Source organism: Parasteatoda tepidariorum, chromosome 10 (assembly GCF_043381705.1).
Source record: "Parasteatoda tepidariorum isolate YZ-2023 chromosome 10, CAS_Ptep_4.0, whole genome shotgun sequence".
In the NCBI taxonomy this organism is placed as follows: Eukaryota; Metazoa; Arthropoda; class Arachnida; order Araneae; family Theridiidae; genus Parasteatoda; species Parasteatoda tepidariorum.
Window position 1 is genome coordinate 23,878,023 of NC_092213.1, and position 11,885 is coordinate 23,889,907.

The window sequence follows — 11,885 nt, forward strand, 5'->3', positions numbered from 1 at the left end:
TTATTAGGCAAAATTTTGCTCATTTTGGCTTTTATAAGATCGAAACAAAGAATTTTGAAATGTAAATTAATGAAAGAAAAGTTAATAATAAGATCGTAGAACTTATATGTTTCATAATTCTTAAGGGAGAAGACAAAATCTTTAATTGGTTTAATGCTATATTGTTTATTAAAGTCTTTTTCCATATTAGAAAGAAATTTTATATTTAATTTGTCACTATTAAGAGAGTTTCTATTACTTCTTGAACCCCGTTTACCTCGATTTGTACGCTTATCTTTAATATGAAAAAGTGAATAAGTTGATGAGTTATTGTAGTTAATCTGTGTATGTTGGAAGGTATCGTTTAGCCCATACGGCAGAATTGTTTTGTATAGAAGCATGTAGTAATTTTCTTTCTGTAGTCTTAAATCTAAATCCTCTATAATATCTAAGATATTAATTTTGACTCTGTTAAATTTATGTACTCTAAAATGATTCAATTCCAGGTTATTGATAGTCTTATTACTGTTAATATCAGAACGGTGTTGATTAATTCGAATGTTAAGTGAGTTACTAGTTTGTCCAACATATTTCATATTACAGAAACCACAGGTTAACATATAAATAACATTTTTAATTTTACAAAAAGATTTGGAGCTAACGTTATAAGGAACAGTATGTTTTTTGTCAATATTAGGGCAAGTTTTGCATCTTTTATCATCACACGCTTTATAGGAAGGTAAAGTTTCGGGAATAGAATGCAATTCAAAAAATCGTTTGCTTTCGCTTTTGCTTTCAGAGTAGCAGGATGTCGATCCGAAGTTCCCCTCTGATTTAGGCTCTCCGTACCGGGTACAACATGAAGAATAATTTAAATATTGAACACATTTTTTACCAGGCGCTAAATTGTGATAATTGTTTAATTCCATAAAAATAGGCTCAAAGAGCAACATCCTAAACACACGTAACGTCCTAAAGACTGGAAATAAAAACGAAAACAGAAGGAGAATGAAAGAAAGTTAATAGTAGATAATATTAAGCGCTAAAGCTGCATTAAATATGATCACTATAATAATAAATAAATAAATACAAGAAAACACTAAGAAAATTAAGAAAAACAATAAGTAACATTTATTGCGCTTAAGCTGCAAGTAAACAGCACTCATTAGATAAGTTCAAAATGAAGAATAAAACAAAGAAAAATTATAGATATCAAATTATATAAAAATAATATAAAAATTATATTATTTCCCACCCCCTTTTTTTCATATGTCTATAATTTTTCTTTGTTTTATTCTTCATTTTGAACTTATATATATATATATATATACGCTGAATGTAGTGTGGTAGGAGAGATGCATATTTTTGTGCAGAGCGCCGTCCGCAAATGATGATTGCGCCTAGGAAATGCCACGAAAACACTTCCTGGTCCATAATGTTCCGACCTTCACCGTGGTCTTTTCAGACAATTGTCGCAGGATGTCAGATATTTCATACCGTATAAGTCAAAACATAAAACATGATGATACGAAATCGATGAAACCTAAAACATGATTCATTTAAAAATCCTCGTATTATACAGTTGTTGGCTTGAATGCTCTATTAAGGCTTATAAGCTTTCGTCAGACAGAATGATAGCAGGAAGAAACATGCAGGGTTACGAAGGAATCGGAACTAGCTACCTCCACGTTATAGAGCGTTTGGCGAGTGATGCGCTCGACCAGGAAAGCTTGATTATGGCGTGTGATGCAAAATATATGTCTCGTCAATGAATTTGGATGGTGTCATGTTACATAAAATACACTGAAGCGGAGCCATGGTGGCTCAGGGTATAGAGCATTCGCCTTCGAATGAGGTGAACAGCGCTCGTATCCCAGCGATGGCTCGTCAATACGAATTCTGCACCAGGCTCGCACCGACAATCCTGACGTAAAATATCTTCAGTGGAAGACGGATCATGGATTAGAGGACCCCTTGCCATCAGTCTAACCAAGGCAGAGTTTCGTGGTTTTCCTCTCCTCTATGTAACGAGAATGCGGGATAGTTCCATCAAAAAGTCCTCCATGAAGGCAAATTTCTTCCAACACATGATCCAGGAGTTAACTTTTTTTCTGTATTGGGTTCAAAACTACAAGGTTAAGGAGTTGAGCACTGGAAGTCGAAAACTCAAAAACTGGATCAGCCTTTCAAAGCCGATAAAATAAAATAAAATAAACTGAAGAACGCAAACAACTTCCCAAATTAGCAAAAATGCTCCACCCTTGGCCTTACATTAAGTTTTCTTTTATTTATTTGATCGTACACATTCATATGCACTTGTGTGTTCAACAAAATGAAGAACTTAAAAGCTTTTGTCAGTTGAAGAATAGCTCGTACAATTTAAAGGAAGACATACTTAAAGATCACTTCGTTTGAAGCGAAATTCGAACCCGCTACCTCTACAATATAGAGCGCTAGACAGAAATGGCATAATTTCTCACCCAGGGAGGTTACCATACATACGCTGGCTTGAGAGCTCAATACGAAGGACGACTGATAACCCCATCTTTTTTTGAAGAACAGACAGCATGAGTTAGAGAAAGGCAGCACAAATACACATGCAAGTTTACAGTGAGTACTGCTCATTCTGGGTCCCTTCGCAGACTAATGGATTTTTTCCACCATCCTCTCACTAATTGCAGTCAGTGATGCTTGATTTTAGTGATCTATTGACTGTCTATCCACTTTTCTTTGAGTTAAACTTTAACTTTCTGCACCACCATCAGCAGAAGCGGCATTTTTTTTTAAAAATTAAACCAGAAGTTTTAAGAGAAAAAAATTTTGAGTTATTTTTGCGAGAATTATTATTTTTTTAATCTTAGCCATTTTGATGGTGCAAATTTTTGAAAAAGATCAGTCTAGTTCAGAACGCCTTGTATTTACTAACCGGTTAACAAAATAATTGCAAATTCTAAGTAATAGTTTAAATTTCATTTAGAAAGTTAGAATATTTAGTAACAGTTGCTTCGGAAACTTCAGATTTCAGACTCATTGATTTCCTCTTTTTTTTTCTTCTATGAAAAGTGAAATTATCTCTGACATTTAATTCCTCAAAAAATATTTAAAGTATTGACATCTCAATTTATATAAATATTGTCTAAGAAAAGGGAATAGTTGTTTTATTTCTTAAGAAAACGAGAGATTCTTTAAGAATGTAAGCTATACTTACCTTGTTTAAATGAAAGTAAAGGAATATTTCATTCGATTCCAGTATCGTATGTATAGAATGCAAAAGAACGCTGAAATGGCACAACTCTTCTATTTACGTAAGCGGAATAGCAATCATAAACTCAGAATAGTTCAGAGTTAATTCTGTTCAAACATTCGTGTTAGTATGGAATTGGATTTTGTATCCAATTAAAGGAACAGAAAATTGACCCATAACTAACATGCACGAATCTGAAAAAAAAAAAAAAATGTCTGCATACAGCATAAAAACATAATGGTCTAGCACAGACTCTTATTATCGTCCATGCATTTTTATTGGCCGGAAAATTAAATCACATGGTCAGATCCAGATTTTCCGCCTAGATTTCTTTATCGTTTTTTGTCGTCAGCATAAAATCAATAAATGTCATTAAGGTATTGATATTCTATAAAAAGTTTTGCATCTCTAATTGAAAGGTATACCCTTGTACTTGTATTATTGTCTTTTTTATTTAATTTTTTTTCTAAATTAAACATTTGAAACTTAGAGAATTGTTTTTTTGTTTTATTAAAGCGTAATTTTAGGCTGAATTCGATAATAAGATAATATATAATAAGATAATAATAAGATTATGAATAAGATAAGGTTATTTAAATCGGTGTCCGATCTTATTAACCATTTTACAATTATTATTTTATGTACAAATTGCATTAATGTACTATTATTAATTACTTAATTGTTATTATTGTATTGCTTGTATTGTATCAAATATATTGCATATATTAGATACAATACAAAAATTGTATCTAATGTATCCGTCCGTTTAGTATACGAAATGATTAAATTACGGTCGTGAACCCACTAAATTTGTTATAACAATTACTTTTAAATTTAAATGTAATTTAAAAAAAAATGATTAATTAGAAAAAAATTACATGTTCACTAATAAATCTTAAGAGGCCAGGATAACCTTGTTGGTAGAACGTTTTGCCCATGTCCAAGAGGTTGTGAAGTGTTGGTGAATGGTGCACGCTAAATCGGTCGGGTTACAAAGTTCTCAGTGTTCCCATAATCAATCATACCTCTGGGGGTGCTGAATTGGAGATTGATCGTTCTCTGGTTCAGGTCAAAATTACGATCAGTGTGATGAATGAATGGGTCCACCCTTTAAACGGACTGTGACACGTGTGTGGCACAAGCCATATTCTTGCCCATAGATGGCGCCACTTAAAAAAAAAAGAAATGGACTTTCGGCCTTAAATTCGGTTGATTTCTCCGAGCAGGCTTCCTGGTATTGGCAAGAGGCACTAGAACCAACAACTACAATAGATCTTAATCGAATCATAAGGGAAATATTTGGCCGTTCGAAAGGGCGGAGCACAAGAATAAGCAAACGGAATTCTTTTTAATGCATATATTAACCCACTGACTGCTCAATTTTTGGACCGAAATCGCTTTAAAAATTGCATATTTTTTTTGCGAATGTGAAGTTAAAATGTGAAGTTTGCGCGGTAACACTACGCGCCTTCAAATACGACAATTCAGTGGACAACTAACGACATCTGTTGGTCAAAACGTAAATTAAACGTCTAATACTGCTTAAACGGGGAATGTGCGGGATGCACTCACGGAAATGCTCACGGTTTCGGCACCGCTTGGCGCGGTCGAGAATAAGCTCTCTGAAAACCGCAAAATTAAGAATATGGTAACCCAACCGATCTATGCGTCGCATCTTGCTACAGCGTGCTACCCTATTACGTTGATTGAGTAGGAAAATGATGGTTCTATTCTAGTTAAAAATTTCTTTCTTATTCACTTCTATCTTCACACCGCTCGTGTATTTTTATAAGCGATTTTCGTTTAGAATGAAAAATTCATACTTAATTTAATGTTTATGTCTCAGAATTTCATTTAAAAATAGATTCTTGTAAATATTTTACTTTTCAACTTCTTTTTTTTATTATTGTTCTTGAAAGTGTAAAATCTATTTTTTTTATTTATTATTTTACTTGCTAAGACAGTTTACCATTCTTTACTATGCTATATATATAAAGGCTTGTGTGCTCACTATATACTAAGGCATATTGCATTCTGTTTCCAATTCAAATGTAAGAAATTTATATATAAGGTATTTTTAGTGCAGTACATTGCAAAAATTACCTTTATCGCTAAATTCAGCATTTCAGATGCGTAATTAGAAAAAAAAATTAATTCTTTTATTCCAAATGCATAATAAAAATTCTTCACAATGAAATACATATTGTTACGCTAATAATGAACTATAATAGATTTGAGAAATGAGTTAAAGAAGAACTTTATACAGTTAAAAAAAATTGCCTCACTTGTTTGCTTTATCAGATGGAGGAGATTTTATTAAATCGTTTTTTCTCAAATAAAACATTTAATCAGAAAAAGGTGATAATTTTCAATTGGAAATATATATAAGAAATTTTTCACAAAGGAATCGATACTTTTACGCAAATAATAAATTAAGATAGATCTGAAAAAATAGACCTGAGAAAGCAATTAATACATTTAAAGTGCTTTAATTTAACCTTATCATTTTAGTCATTTGTTTGCAGTTTCAAAAGTAATAAAAGTTTCAAAAAAAATGTTTATTTCATTCTCATACGCAGCACTTTACTTTAACCTTATTATTTTATTCATTTTCAATAAGATGAAGATTTTAATGACACTACTTCAATATTTTGAAAGTTTCAAAAATTATAAAAATTCAGAAAAAAAAGTTTTATTTAATTTTAATCCGATCAAATTTACTTTAACATTATTTTACTCAAATGCAATTTCAAAAGTGATGAAGTACAAGAACCAAGTTTTATTTTATAATTATACGACTAAAAATTTTGCCATTTCTTATAACATTACTAAATAAGATATTATATAATAGTATAAGAAAAAAAATTAATGGTAGATTCAAAATAAATAATAAGAAATACTTCACAGAAAAATCGATATTTCTACACAAATAATAATTAATTGGGGAATATCTTAGGAAATGGATCTACAAAAGCAAATTATACAATTAAAATAATTTATCCTTAGAATGCAACAGTGAACTATTTTGTTAATATGAAATATATTTCAGATGTTTTTGTAAATAGTTTTAAAAACTTAAATAAACATGTATAATAAAATTAGTTACAATTCCTTGACATAAGAGTTTCTCTGTTTCTTCAGTTTGATTAGACCAATCTGAACTTAAGTATATATAAAAGTAAAATATAATTTATATTTCAGGGCTCTAAGAGAACTTTTGCTTTTATTTGTTCTTTAGCATTTATGCTATTTTTAACCTAATTGATTTGTTTTATCCACCGTGATTGCTTGCATCTTAAAAAATATCTATAGTTGATTTATAGAGAAAATTACATTGTCAACTTTCATCATAATTAACAACACTTAAACTCGAAAAAAAGTTGTTCGCAAGTATAACACTAGTTTCCATTGCACGCATTTCAATTATAAATTTGGAGTTTAATTAAAAAAAAAAATATAACTTTAAACGCGATAAAATGATTTTATTAAAATTTAAATCAAATCAGTAAAAATAATATTTCATTTATCTATTTAATTATTATTTTTTTTTAACTAAGAAATTGAAAATAAAAAACACTTCTGAGAAAACTCCAAACAAGTCAATACAATCAATGTATCAGAATACGTCATCAGGTCAATGCCCTTCACAGTCATAAAATTTTAAAATTAAATTCCAGCTTAGAAGTTCAGATTAAAACTAAATTTGAAAGATTTAATTAAAATTATTACTAAATATTGCAAAGAGAATTTTGTGTTTTAATATTTGAGTTACATGATCTTATGAAAACACAAAAACAATGAAAAAAATTGTAATAAAATAGTGAAAACAATTCTATCCCTTGTTTATAAACGCTACGCAAAAGCAATTTGGCGACAGAGCAGGTTTGACTTAAAAGTTTCCGCCAAGAATGCCAAGCGGTGCCGAAACCGTGAGCATTTCCGTGAGTGCAAACGGCACGCTCTCATCAATAAAGGAAGAAAAACACATGCCCGCAGAAATCGCATGAGCAGATTTTGCTACAATTGAGTTGCCCGTGGAAATCGCGGGTTGAGCAGACGGAGGGTCAAGTAAAATATTTCAAGTTTCATAGAAAGTTTTATTCAAGAAAGTTTTTTTCAAGTTTTATTTCAAGAAAAAACTATTATTGCGAAGCTATCATTTTCAAATTTACTATTTTCAAATTTACTATTATCAAATTTTCAAAATTACTATTTTCAAATTATTTCAAATTTACTGTTAGTTTTTGTTATTCGATAAGTAAAGTATTCAATTAATATAATGATACTGTAATGAATTTTAAAACCATTCACAGGTAAGAAAAAGTTTGCTCAGATCATATTTTAACGGGAAATTATGATTAACGATTTTTTTTGTCAAAATTCTATATATTAAAACTTTATATTCAAAACTTATTACTAAATATTCAAGTGATTCGTGATAAAAAATTTAATGTACCTCTACCGAAACAATTTTTTTGCTTATTTACTGAAGTCGTGCAATATATTAAATTGGACGCTTTTTAGAATTTGTGATAAGCATCTGATTAAACAAAATTTTGTTTGCCTTACGTAAATAAACTTAATGAATTTTCTTCATATATATACTCATAACTTATCCTTTATACGTACAAAAAAAATCAGTTGTTAGAATACTTGGAAAACTTTTGAAACCACCATTGAGTAAATTTCATATTTTTGTGAGGTTATTTTGTATTGTGTAGTGCTGAAAGCAATATACAATGAGGGAATGTCTTAAGTTTGGTTTTGCGCAGGCTCAATCACATAATTTAAAATTTTTGAAGTAAAAAAAGGCCAGAAAGGAAAATTAGACGCTTTCAAAAGTTGGAAATATGCCAATTTCTTCAGTGGTAACATAAAAAACTATATAACATTTAATTTTAACCTGTTACTTTGAGCAATTTTAAGCTTCCTCTTAAAATTTAGTGTTTTTTTCTAACAACTAGAGAAGAGAGGAAAGCATTTCTAGACTTGGTTATGGGCTTAAAAAGTCAATATATGTGTTTAAAATATATTTTAATTGCTTTCCCTATTAGTGAAAATTCAAAAACATAATGGTCTAAGATATCCCTGCAACTGGGGCTTCTTCGGCTACCAGACGTTTTTTTTAAAATGAAAATCTGTTCCTTAAAGTCAACTTCTTGAAAATGTTTCCTTTACCTTTTGACACAGAATTTTTATTCAAATATGTTTTTCATACTTTTCTCTTTTGTATTAATTTTAGTATTCATTTAGATCTAAATAAGGGGAAAATATTATATTTAGCCTTTTAACAATTTATGGTTATGAAATAAAGTATGAGCACCGTTGTTTTTTTCTGCGATAAAGGTAAAATCTTCCAAACACGGCTCTCCTCCAAACAATATATATTTTTTTAAATTTGCAGTTAATTAGATCTTAGAGGAACAGTTATGTATCATTAAAATTTCTTTAATTTAAGCACTCAAGGATTGATAAATTTTTAAATATGAGTAAAAATAAAAATTTCAAACTAATTTTTTTGAATTTCATATTTTAGTACAAATATATTCCGATAACCTAACATATTGTTTTTAGTAATTATTTGGCTGCAATAATTACCAAAAATATCTACTTTATACAAATATTGCCAAATAAAGAATAACACTCACAGCATGGCAAACGCTACACTTTATTTATGCAATATTAACTTTCTTAAATATGTTGTAGGCTCAAGGCCTGTTAGAATTTATAAATCACAGAAAACTTTTATAAATGGCGAAATTATGCGTCAATATAAACACAAATCACAATAACAAAACTTACTAGAATATTAAGTCTGTTCACACACCACTTCGAAACGTAACATGCGCGGAGGGATACATCGGAAGTTTTCTAAATTTCTTCCGGTTTTAGCAAGCTTGTTATTGTTTATATTCAGTCAGCCACCCATTATGGATTATTTTAATACTAGTCGCAATTTTTTTAAATTGTAATGTATACATCATTTTAAAGTATCCAATTTTACATAGCAAAATTCAAAATTTGAGCTAAATCGGTTGATTAGTTCCTGAGAAATGAAATTTTAAATATATGACTTTTCAAAAAGTAAAATTAACCTTAAGGGACTCAAACTTTGAGTCGCTCTCCTGACCATACTATTTCACAGATTCCGACTACCCGCGATATTTTGGGGATCAGAAATCTGAATCCGTCCCAATAAAAGGTATGTTTATTCAGAGAAAGTACATTTTGGTGTCTGAATTCATGACTTAAAATACCGTTTGTTATTAATTAGCATATTTCAGGTCAACCCCTCAAACCATTAAGATTGAGTCGTAGATTCAATCATTAGATCAAAAGTTACTCCGGGTGGTCCGCTTTTTTCCCGCACTGTACGTTGTGCTTAGCTTATGAATACAAAACGAAGAGTATAATAAAAGTTTGCTAATTTTCTTAGAAACTTATTTTATATTGTACAAGGAGGCTTCGCCCCCTGCTCGCTGGCGCTCACCAACCTCCGGAACTGCTTTCGCAGTTTATTTCGGATTGCTTCGCAATCCAATGCTCGCTTTGCTCGCTCATTGGATACGTTCTTAACGTCTAGGTTTTGTATACTTTTTTGAATACTGAAGTTCCGAAAACTTTTCACTGTAGGAAAGGCAACTCTTAACCTCTAAATATTATTTTTTTTATGTACACATTTCTAAATGTCAGTATTCAACCACAAAATAACTTAAAGTCCTCAAATTTAGCATGAAGTTGTAAAATGTAATGAAAGAGGGTCATAGCAATAATGAAAGTAGAAGTAAAGTTAGTACTGTAAAATTAAAACAATATTTTTAATCAATGAGCCAAGTTCTTCAAGAAGCAGTTGTAGAAGTAGGTTGTTTATTTAAAACTTTTTATAGAATTTCTTTAAGAACACAATTGTTAATTTGGGCATTTGGCGATACAACACTTTTAGAATTGAAGGATTTGTTACGTCAAGCGCTCAGGTATCATAATTTTGATCTAGTTGCGCTTCTATGTCATTTTGATTTATGTTGCTAAGTTAACTTTCAAAAAATTCTATGGCTGGCAACAGCATTTTTATTTTTTAAGTTGTTTATTTTTATTTCTTTTAGAATTCGTTATTTTTTTAGCGAAATGTTTTTTAACCTAACAGAATTCTTTGCCGACTGTTTTCTCTATGAATGAAGAAAATAAAGTAAATATTTAACTGTTGTGAAAAGAATCTTATTTAGTTGTACAAAGTACTTCAGCCAAAATTTGGGAGCCACGTAAGAGAATTATATATATTAGATCAGAGACACATCATTAAAAGGCAGAATGCTTTGGTGTTTTCAAAACAAAGCAAACGTTGCCACCGGCGGAAAAGAAATACAGCCAAAATTTGGGAGCCACGTAAGAGAATTATATATAATAGATTATTAAAAGGTAATTTTAGGCTAAATCTATATCATAAATTACTATTAGGTCTGTTACAATTGTTTATTTTTCTTTTGTAAAGTTACAGTAAATACAAAACCGTTTCAAATATCCACATATCTCTAGAAACATTCTTATTCAATTTCTCATTGCAATTTACGTTGCGTTTTAGAATTTTAAACAGATTATTTCAATGCATCTCTTTCACTTACTTATACGGGTTTTTTTCTGTTGGTGCCTTGAACTAGCGCATAAGTAAGATTTTATTGTAATTCCACAATTCAAACTATTCAACGAAAAATCCTTGTTGTCGTGTATAAATAGGGTGGGGCTGAGTGTGTGCATATTTTACATAAAAAGTTTTCAAAATATTATATTTAAAATAGAGATGAGTTCGAAATTATATTTCCTAAAAATCTGTAGACTGAGACAGGAGTGGGTGTTCATACTTCAGAATCACATTGTTTCGCGTCATTCGTGGAATATCTTCCGTAATTATTGTAAATAGAAGATATTGCGTTCACGCGATAATAGGATTGGATGCAGGATTTTGTTTAATCGAAATTTTAACATTTTGACTTTGAGATTTTCTCCAAACATCCTCAAGCAATGTTCATAGTTTAAAATGTCTGGACATTAGATAGGACAAAGTAGAAAAAAAAATTTATGTCCTATACTCTTTATTTTCTTGAACTTCCTGATATTCATAGACTTGATCTAACTCTAAATTGATATTTCGGAGATGAGAAACAGCAAAGTTATCATAATTATTATATTTTCTCTGGGACTAAATTCGAACAGATAGTTGCTATTAAAAAAATATTTGTTTCTAAACCTACGTTGTAAGAAAATGGATAATCTGACCTACCGAGTTTTAAACCTTTTTTGACAAAACCTTTGAAAATGAATGAAAACTTTGTCGAACTGGAAAAAAACAATTCTATCGTAACCAATATGAGGATATGAGTTTCATAAAAAAGTATATATCACATCGATGCTGCTTATCGATTAATACATTCGATTAAGAAATACAACATGAAATAGAAGACGCACAAGCAAATGAGTTTCAGTCACCTCTAGAATTCACATCCGAGAAGCTTGCTTGACAAGAGAGCCCTGTACCATCCCGTCATACAGTGCCAACTGCTCTAAAATCTAATAAACAATATCTACGAGAACTCCCATAATGCACTGAGATTGATACACGAGTGGGATGACCGCTACGTCAAATATTTGCAAATTCGTGTTTCATCAA

General features: G+C 30.4%; 1 long non-coding RNA gene across 3 annotated transcripts in view; it reads right to left on the reverse strand.

Annotated features, from left to right (window-relative positions):
- LOC107437946 (uncharacterized) overlaps positions 1-11,719 on the reverse strand; it is a 25,456-nt gene extending 13,737 nt beyond the window's left edge. Inside the window, exons 1-2 of one of the 3 annotated variants that reach the window (XR_001583310.3) lie at positions 11,705-11,719; positions 3,188-3,417 (exon numbers count right to left, since the gene is read on the reverse strand). This is a non-coding gene — a long non-coding RNA (uncharacterized lncRNA). The other 2 variants (XR_011638048.1, XR_011638049.1) reach the window with 2 other exon arrangements.
- Positions 11,720-11,885: the final 166 nt, after the last annotated feature.